The sequence below is a fragment of the Echinops telfairi genome, unplaced genomic scaffold (genome assembly GCF_000313985.2).
Source record: "Echinops telfairi isolate 266 unplaced genomic scaffold, ASM31398v2 ScPeMD7_655;HRSCAF=1070, whole genome shotgun sequence".
Taxonomy (NCBI): domain Eukaryota; kingdom Metazoa; phylum Chordata; class Mammalia; order Afrosoricida; family Tenrecidae; genus Echinops; species Echinops telfairi.
The window spans coordinates 19374790-19383170 of record NW_022104553.1 but is presented as its reverse complement, the minus strand read 5'-3'; positions in this window follow the sequence as shown (position 1 = coordinate 19383170).

Here is an 8381-nt window from a genome sequence, read left to right as displayed (position 1 = left end):
CATGTCTTACACAGACCGCTGTCTCCCTTCACCCACTTTTCTGTTGTCCATCCCCTTGGGAAGGGCTTGTATGTAGATCATTGTGATCGGTACCCCCTTGCTCCCAACTGCAAATCTTTCTGGACACCGACAGCCTCGTTTGTATAGCCTTACCTAGCCAAATGGTGGGAGTTACAGAGTGTAGCAAAAAATACTTGTTAAGTGAACCCTGACAATGGTATTTGCACCAGACAGTAGTTTTAAGTCCTTGGATTCAATAATACATATGGGAACTTTAAACCATTCATTCTAAAATGGAATTTAAAGGTATTTGATTTTTCCCATGACCTTTCTGAAGCCCCTTGGTATTTTCTCCTCCAATTCAGTAGTTGGCTAACTACTGCCTCAAGGATTCATCCACCATGCTGCCCATCGGCTCAGCCAGCTGTGGTGGCTCTGTGAAACACTGCCCGGTCCTGCACCACCTTCACAATTGGAACTGGAGCCCATTGTCTGGCCACTGTGTCAGTCTCAAATCCAGGGGTCATGCACTTGTCTGGAGGCTCCTTCCCACTGTTGTGGCTGTAGGGCCTGCTGAACCCAAATTGGATGATCAGACAAGAGAATGCTGGCTCACAGAGTTTCTGAAGCCAACGGGTCAGTTAAAATAACAGGCTACTGTCTCAAGTTCCAAGAACGTAGTCAGCCCGATGCAGGGTCCATAGAAGTTGGTTTTTTTTTGTTGTTTTTTAAATCATTTTATTGGGAGCTCTATTATAACAATCCCTAATTCAATTAGATCAGTGGTGGTTCTCAACCTTCCTAATGCCTCGACCCTTTAGTACAGTTCCTCATATTGATTGTTTCTTGGTCTTTTGGCTAAGATCAAGTGTAGTATGAGTTACTCATGCTGCGGTCACCCCCGACCATAAAATTATTTTTGTTGCTACTTCATAACTATAATTTTGCTACTATTATGAATTATAATGTAGATATCTGATATGCAGGATGTATTTCTTTTATTTAAAGTTATTGTCTGTTACTTTATTTATTTATTTTTTCTGTTACTTTATTTTTTTAATTATTTTAAAAAAATCATTTTATTGGGGGCTCGTACAACTCATCACAATCCATCTATACATCCATTGTGTCAAGCACATTTGTACATTTATTGTCATCATCATTCTCAAAACTCTTTCTACTAGACTCCTTGGTATCAGCTCCTCATTTTTTACCCTCCCTCCCCTGCCCTTCCTCCCTAATGAACCCTTGATAATTTATAAATTATTATTATTTTTTCATGTCTTACACTGTCCAATGTCTCCCTACACCCACTTTTCTTTTGTCTGTCCCCCAGGGAGGGGGTTATATGTAGATCATTGTGATTGGTTCTCCTATGCAGGATGTATTTTCATTGTTACAAATTGAACATAATTAAAATATAGTGATGAATCACAAAAACAATATGTAATTATATATTGTGAAATATTTATTTCTAATGCCAAATAAATGAAATTTTGTCTTGAAACATGATGGAGCATGGGTAACAGTCTTCAGCCGGGTACTCATATGTGGGCATATCTGCATGTGGGTGGACCCGCCTAGAGACAGATAGAAGAGCAGTGTTTCGGTTCCTAAGACCATCGGAAATATGTGTTTTCTGATGGTCTTAGGCGACACCTGTGAAAGGGTCATTCAACCCCAAAGGGGTTGCAACCCACAGGTTGAGAACCACTGAATTAGATCAAACATAATTGTACAGTTGCTGCCACCATCAGTTACAGCACATTTTCTTTCATCTTGAACTCCTTGATATCAGCTCCTCTTTACCCCTTCCCTCTCCCACCCTACTCCCCAGGACACCCCCCGCACACACACACACACACACACACACACCACACCTTCATGCGAACTCCCCTTTCTTGAGTGATGTGGTGCAAGGGTGTGGTGAAGGTTGGTGACTACCCTCGTGTGAGATAGCGACTGAAGATCACAATCTAATTGTGCCTTATTTGTGCCAACACTCGAACGGATCCTCAGGAGTGAATTTGTGGTTGTGGAAAATATTAAAGACAGACAGTGGAGCACAGGGGCTCCTCATCCCATGTCAGGACTGAGAGAATGTATTTTCCAAGGTGGATATATAGTGGGGCTTATAGATCTTTCATAAGATGTGTACATCATACAGCTAACCTATTACATAGTCATGGATAATAACATAAGCGGGTGGCATAATAAACCTGCAATGAAGTTGTATGAGCCCCTAATAAAATGTTAAAAAAGAAAAAAAAATATTGAAAAAGTAAAAAAAACAAAATAAATAAATAAATAAACCAGCAATGAAGTGGTTCTCCCAGTACAATACATTATTTGATGTCTTGGCCGGTGCTGTCATGAGCATTGACTGGAGCCGGTGAGGTGAAAAATCTTTGACCACTTTGTTAGGGGAAACCAGCCTCTAACAACTGAAGGGTCAGTAGGCCCAATTGTATGGTTATAATGTATAAAGATGATATAATGTATAAAGATGATAGTAAAGTCATAGTGGATAGGAAAGATAGGAGAGAGAATAAAATAACGGAGTCAGACACATGGTAGCATGCTCACCTCAGCCCCTCTTGGTGGTCTGCGTGGAAGTAGGAGAGAAGAGAGGGAAACATTACTATCTTGGGACATTTATAGGTAGCCATAAGCCATGCATATTCAGCAGTTACACATGTCACCAGGTGGGTGGAATCAACAGTAAGGTTCCTGAGCTCACAGGGGAGGAAACCTAATACCTTAAAGTTTATATATATAACTTCACCCTCATTGCTGGTGCCTAAATGTTTGCTGTAGGAGTCCTGGTGGCCTGGTGGTTATGCATTGGACTACCAAGCGTAAGGTCAGTGTATGGCCGGATCAATACCAGGCCGGCTTCTAGCAGCAAGTGACCTTGAGTGTCCCCCACCCATGCGGAGCTGACCAGAGCTAGCTGAAACAACTGGCAGCAAGTGGCCTTGAATCTCCCACACACACCTTCGGAGCTGACCAGAGCTGGCTAATGGCCCGCTTTGTTCTCGACCTGACCTGCCGCTCTGCACCCGGCACCAGCACGGCCCGTTTGGCTCAGTGCCTGCTTTGTTCTCGCCCACTGCTCTGCACCCGGCACAAATACACCCAGAACCAGGAAGACACCTTACATTCCAGAAACCTGGACATACCTATCCATATATAGGCATCATCCCTGTAGCCTGCAGTGCGACTCTCCCAGCCCAGACGTCGTGGAATGTGGGACTTCGCCCAGGCTGGGTTTTTCTCCCTAATAAAGCCTGTTTGTTCTAATTCGACTGATTTGGTTTCTGGTGCCCCTTGACGACCTTACAGTCAGCAGTTCAAAACCACCAGCTGCTGTGCAGGAGAAAGATGTGGCTTCCCACTCTCATAAAGACTTACTGTCCCAGAAACCCACAGGGACAGTTCGACCTTGCCCTACATGGTTGCTGTGCGTTGGAATCACCTGGATGGCAGTGAGAGGCATTTTCTTACGTGATTGTACAACTTTATCATTCCTCCAGCAGATCACTGCCACTGAGTCAGTTCTGACTCCTAATGACCCTATAGGACACAGTAGAACGGGGTGTGAGATACAGAAAGGTCCCCCTCCCCACCACTGTCCGCCCATAATATATGCCAAATCTAAGAACATTAGGGTGAAGGCCTCCCTCCACCCAGAAATTCAGCCTGCCAGGCTTCTTAATACATGAGACTAAAGGATTCATCCATATATACTCTTCCTATTCTCTGTTCCCCACACTCGTGGTGATAAGCTAGGCCTGGCTCAGCTACCTGGCTTCTGTCAACATTGCTTGCTTAGGCATGCCCTTAAATGACCCAGTGAAAGGCAGCTCTCACAAAAGAAAACAGTGTCTCAGCAGGACACCAAGCATCCTGCAGAGCACCACACACCCTGAGAAAAGACTGGGAAGTCAGGAACTGGTCACTGGGAGTACAAGGGGTATAAATTCCTCAACCCTATAAAGCAGCTCCCTGCCTGGTGTTGGAGATTCTTCATTAACTACTTCTGTGAACAGTTGAGACCCCAAAAAGGTGGTCTTACAGTGGTCCCAAAACCTTCGTTTCTCACACTGTCCATTTATTGGCATGGACTGTTTCACTCACCAATGTATCATCAGCTCCTAGAAATAGGACCAAATAAGTACCCATGAAGTATGTGACAAGTCTGTGTTACATAAATAAATAAATACACTCAGTGGAAGATTTTTCACAAGTAGGTTGCTAGCTTGTTCTGAGATACCTTTGGGTGGATTTAAAAGTCCAATTAAAATAATTTGTTTTGGTAGTGAATGAACCATCTGCATCATTCATGGATTCTTGGTATTTGCAGAGTAAGAATCCAGGCTTTGGGTACTTAAACAGCCACAGAAGAGTCATTTCTTAAGGCTCATGCCTTCTCTCCCTAGGTAGATTCAAAGTCATCAATATCTTTGTGACTATTTGCCTCCACATCGTTTTAAATGGACGGTGTTTGTGAATATTTGTACAGAAATGCAGTGTAAGGGATTGCTTAATATCCTTCTGGCTGCCCTCTTTGTATAACCCATCAAATGATGGGTTACCGCTATGCAGATGTGAAATGCTTGTGGTCCACCAAGATGGTTCAATGTCAGAGGATACCAGCCTCCAAAACTGAAGGCCAGTAGGCACAATTGTACGACGATACTATATAAAGATGATAGTAAAGTCACAGAGGATAGGAAAGATAGGAGATTAAAATAAAGGAGGCTCACACGTATTATGATAGCATGCTCACCTCAACTCCTCTTGGTGGTCCAAGAGGAAGTGGGAGAAGTGAGAGAGAGCCCCTTTACTGTCATGGGACATTTATAGGTAGCCTTAAAACATGCATATTCATTAGTTACATATGTCACAAGGTGGGTGCAATCTACAGTTAAGGTCCCTGAGCTCACAAGTGAGGAAGCTAAATACCTGCATTGGGTGAAGGTATGAGAGGGGTTGGGTGACACAGCAGGGAAGAGCTAGTGAAGGCATGTCTGCTTCTGTAGGGAGATAATATCAACCATGTGCTCACTTTAGGCAGCACAGCTGTTCGGGGAGAATCTGTGGGAATGACATTTAAAGCAGGATCAAGCACCTGGACTTGACCTCTAACTGACCAAAGTGGAGGCTTTCCTCCCATGGAAGACCAGCTTTCCAGACTCCCTCTGTACCAAGTCAGGGAATCGAGCCCTCGACCTCTTCACCCCAGGGTTCGTTTCCCTCCGTCAGATAGCTTTCTAACTGTGTAACTGAGGCTCATCAGACCTCTGTGGGACTGGAATCATGCAAATATGATGTATGGAACCCTAAAGCGGAGACTGGCTTTAATATCCCGCTAGGCTTCAACTGAGCCATGCCCGAGTCAGAAGAGGGGGTCTCACTTCCCCAAGAAGGAAGATCTGGAAGTGGAGCGCATCCTTTCGATAGATACTGGATCCCTGTGCTGAGCACCTCCTTGACCCAAGACGCCTGCAGTTTGAGCCCTGGAGAGGACGAGGAGCAGCCCGGAGAAAAGGTAGCAGCACCAAGAGGCCAGCCTGAGCTAGAGGAGTAGGCTTCCCAGCTCATGCAATGAAACACCGAGTGCCTTCAGACTGGGGACTTCCTGACACATTTCAGGTGCCTGCAGACACTTGATGGAACTAGGTTTGCTGAACTCAGAGTCTCCCCCGAACAGCTCTGCTGCCTTAAAGTGAGCACATGGTTGATTTTATCTACCTAGAGAAGCAGACATCATCCTTTTGCTCTCTCTTCCTGCATTGACAACCAACCCCCCTTGTACCCTCCCCCAAGGCAGGTATTAGGTTTCCTCACCTGTGAGCTCAGGGACCTTAATGCAGATACCACCCACCTTGTGACGCCAGTAACTATTGAATATGCATGTCTCCAGTCTACCTATAAACGTCCCAAGATTGTAAAGGCTCTCCCTCACTTCGCCCAGTTCCACGCGGTCCATCCAGAGGAGCTCAGGTGAGCATGCTCCCATAAAATGTGTGACTCCTTTATCTTACTCTCTCCTGTCTTATCCTCTATGACTCGATTATCATCTTTATATACTATCGCCGTACATCTGCGTCTTCTGGCCCTTCGGTTGTTGCAGGCCGGTTTCCTCTGACACCCCCAGGTCCCAACAGTTCTGCAGTACAGAAGAACAGTTGGTGTCATGATTGGCTTAAAGAACTGGAAGGTAGAGGCCTGTCTGATCCCTGCTTCATGGGAATCAGCCTTTGGCTGCTGATCTTGCTCTTCCTACCAACCCCTTGTGAAGTTGGAGGAGGCGAGGTGTCTCCACCATGCCACTCTACACGAATAGACCATAAATAACATGATCAGTATCCTTTGTTTCTATTTAAATAAACTATCTGTTAAGGTCTTAGTTGAACTTGCCATGTTGCATGGCGAGTGCCTACAGAATCAGGCAGTACAAAACATGAGCAAGATTTTTTTTTAAACCTCTTTCGATGGCTGGAATGTGTATCCTGAGGGAGATCTCCATTTTCACCATCCCCTTAAACCATCTTAGACTGGGTTCCTTGGAAAAGCAAAATCAATGAAGGTTATATATGCAGATCGATACATTTATATTAAGAAAAGTAGCTCTTGAGGGAGGGGTGAACGGGGAGGGAGGGGAAAAAATGAGGAACTGAAGTGGAATGCAGGGACTCAAGTGGAATGCAGATGTTTTGAGGATGATGGCAACAAATGTGCAAATGTGCTTGACACAAAGGATGGATGTATGGATTGTGATAATCGTTGTACGAGCCCCCAATAAAATGATTTTTAAAAAATGGTAGCTCTCCCCTTTGGTGAGCTAGTTCCAAGTCTGTAGGTCAGGTTACACCCGCGGCTTCTGACTCACATAGCTTTGGGCAATGATGAAACTAAGATTAACAGATTAACGGGAAGAAGGCCGGTTTGTGGCTGCGGAAGCCAATGAGCCCACAGCTGTCAGTTTAAGAGGACAGGTTGCCGAGGACTCCTGGAATAGGCAGGATTGAGTCAGACAAAGGAAAATTCCACTGGGCAGGGTACAACTGCCCTTGCAGGTTTTGCAGGTTTCTGAGGCTGTTAATTTTTTTTTCTTTTTGAGATTTTTCAAATACGTAAATCATTTTATTGGTGCTCATACAGCTTCTATCACCATCCATCCATTGTGTCAAGCACATTTTTACATTTGTTGCCATCATTTTCAAAACATTTTCTACTTGAGTCCTTGGTATCAGCTCATTTTCCCCCTCGCTCCCCTACCTTCTCTCCCTCATGAACCCTTGATAATTTATAAATTATTATTTTCCCATGTCTTACACTGGCCAATATCTCCCATCACCCACTTTTCTGTTGTCCATCCCCCTGGGAGGGGGTTATCTGTAGATCATTGTGATCCTATACGTTCCCCCTTTCCCTCCCACCTTCTCCTCCCCTTCTGGTATTGCTACTCTCATTATTGGTCCTGAGGGGGAGGCTGTTAATCTTTTATGGGCGCAGAAAGCATCCTCTTTCTTTGGAGGTGCAGCTTGTGAGTTCGAACTGCTGACCTTACGAGTTAGCAGCCCAACTCACTCACTGCCATGGAATGGATGCCTACTCCCCGCGGACCTACAGGACAGGGTAGAACTGCCCCTGTGAGTTTTCCAGACCGTAACTCTTTCCTGGAGTAGAAAGCCCCGACTTTTTAAGGGGGAGCGGCTGGTGGTTTGAACTGCTAACCTTGCGGATCGCAGCCCAACTAGCGAGCCTCCATACCGCCAGGTTTATTTTCTTGACTAGTCTGCAAAATCGGAGAGCAGTTGGCCCAGTGGTTAAAGAGCCTGTCTGCTAAGTCCCCTTGGAGATCCCGTGGGGCAACCCCACGTTGTCTCAAGGGTCGTTGGGACCCGGAACCCACGCCAGAGGAAGGGTAGGTGCGCTCTTCCGTGTTGGGGCCTGAAGACGTCGTACGGCGCGTGCGCAAATGTGGCCGCTTCCGGCGCGCTCGCGCCCGGAAGTCAGCGGCCGCGCGGTCGCACGCTGCGGACCCTTGCCGGCCGCCGTCGGCGGGCGATGAGGCGTTGGGCGCGTGCGGCGGCGCGGGCTCTTTACGAAAAGGGCCGTGTGCCGCCTTGAGCGCCGCTCCTCGCAGCGGCGCCTGGTCTGGGTCGCAGCAGGTCCGGATGGTTTGGGACTTTAACCGGGCGAAGTAGGGGCGCCCACGTGGGGACGTTTGGGGTTCCAAGGGCTTCGCCGCGCGGAGGTGCTTCAGGGGAAGCCGCTCCCAGATCCTGTCTCCCAGCAACAGCAAAAACAAACAGTCAAAGGAAAGAAGTTGAAGGAGTTGGATATTATCACTTCAGAGGACCTCCTCC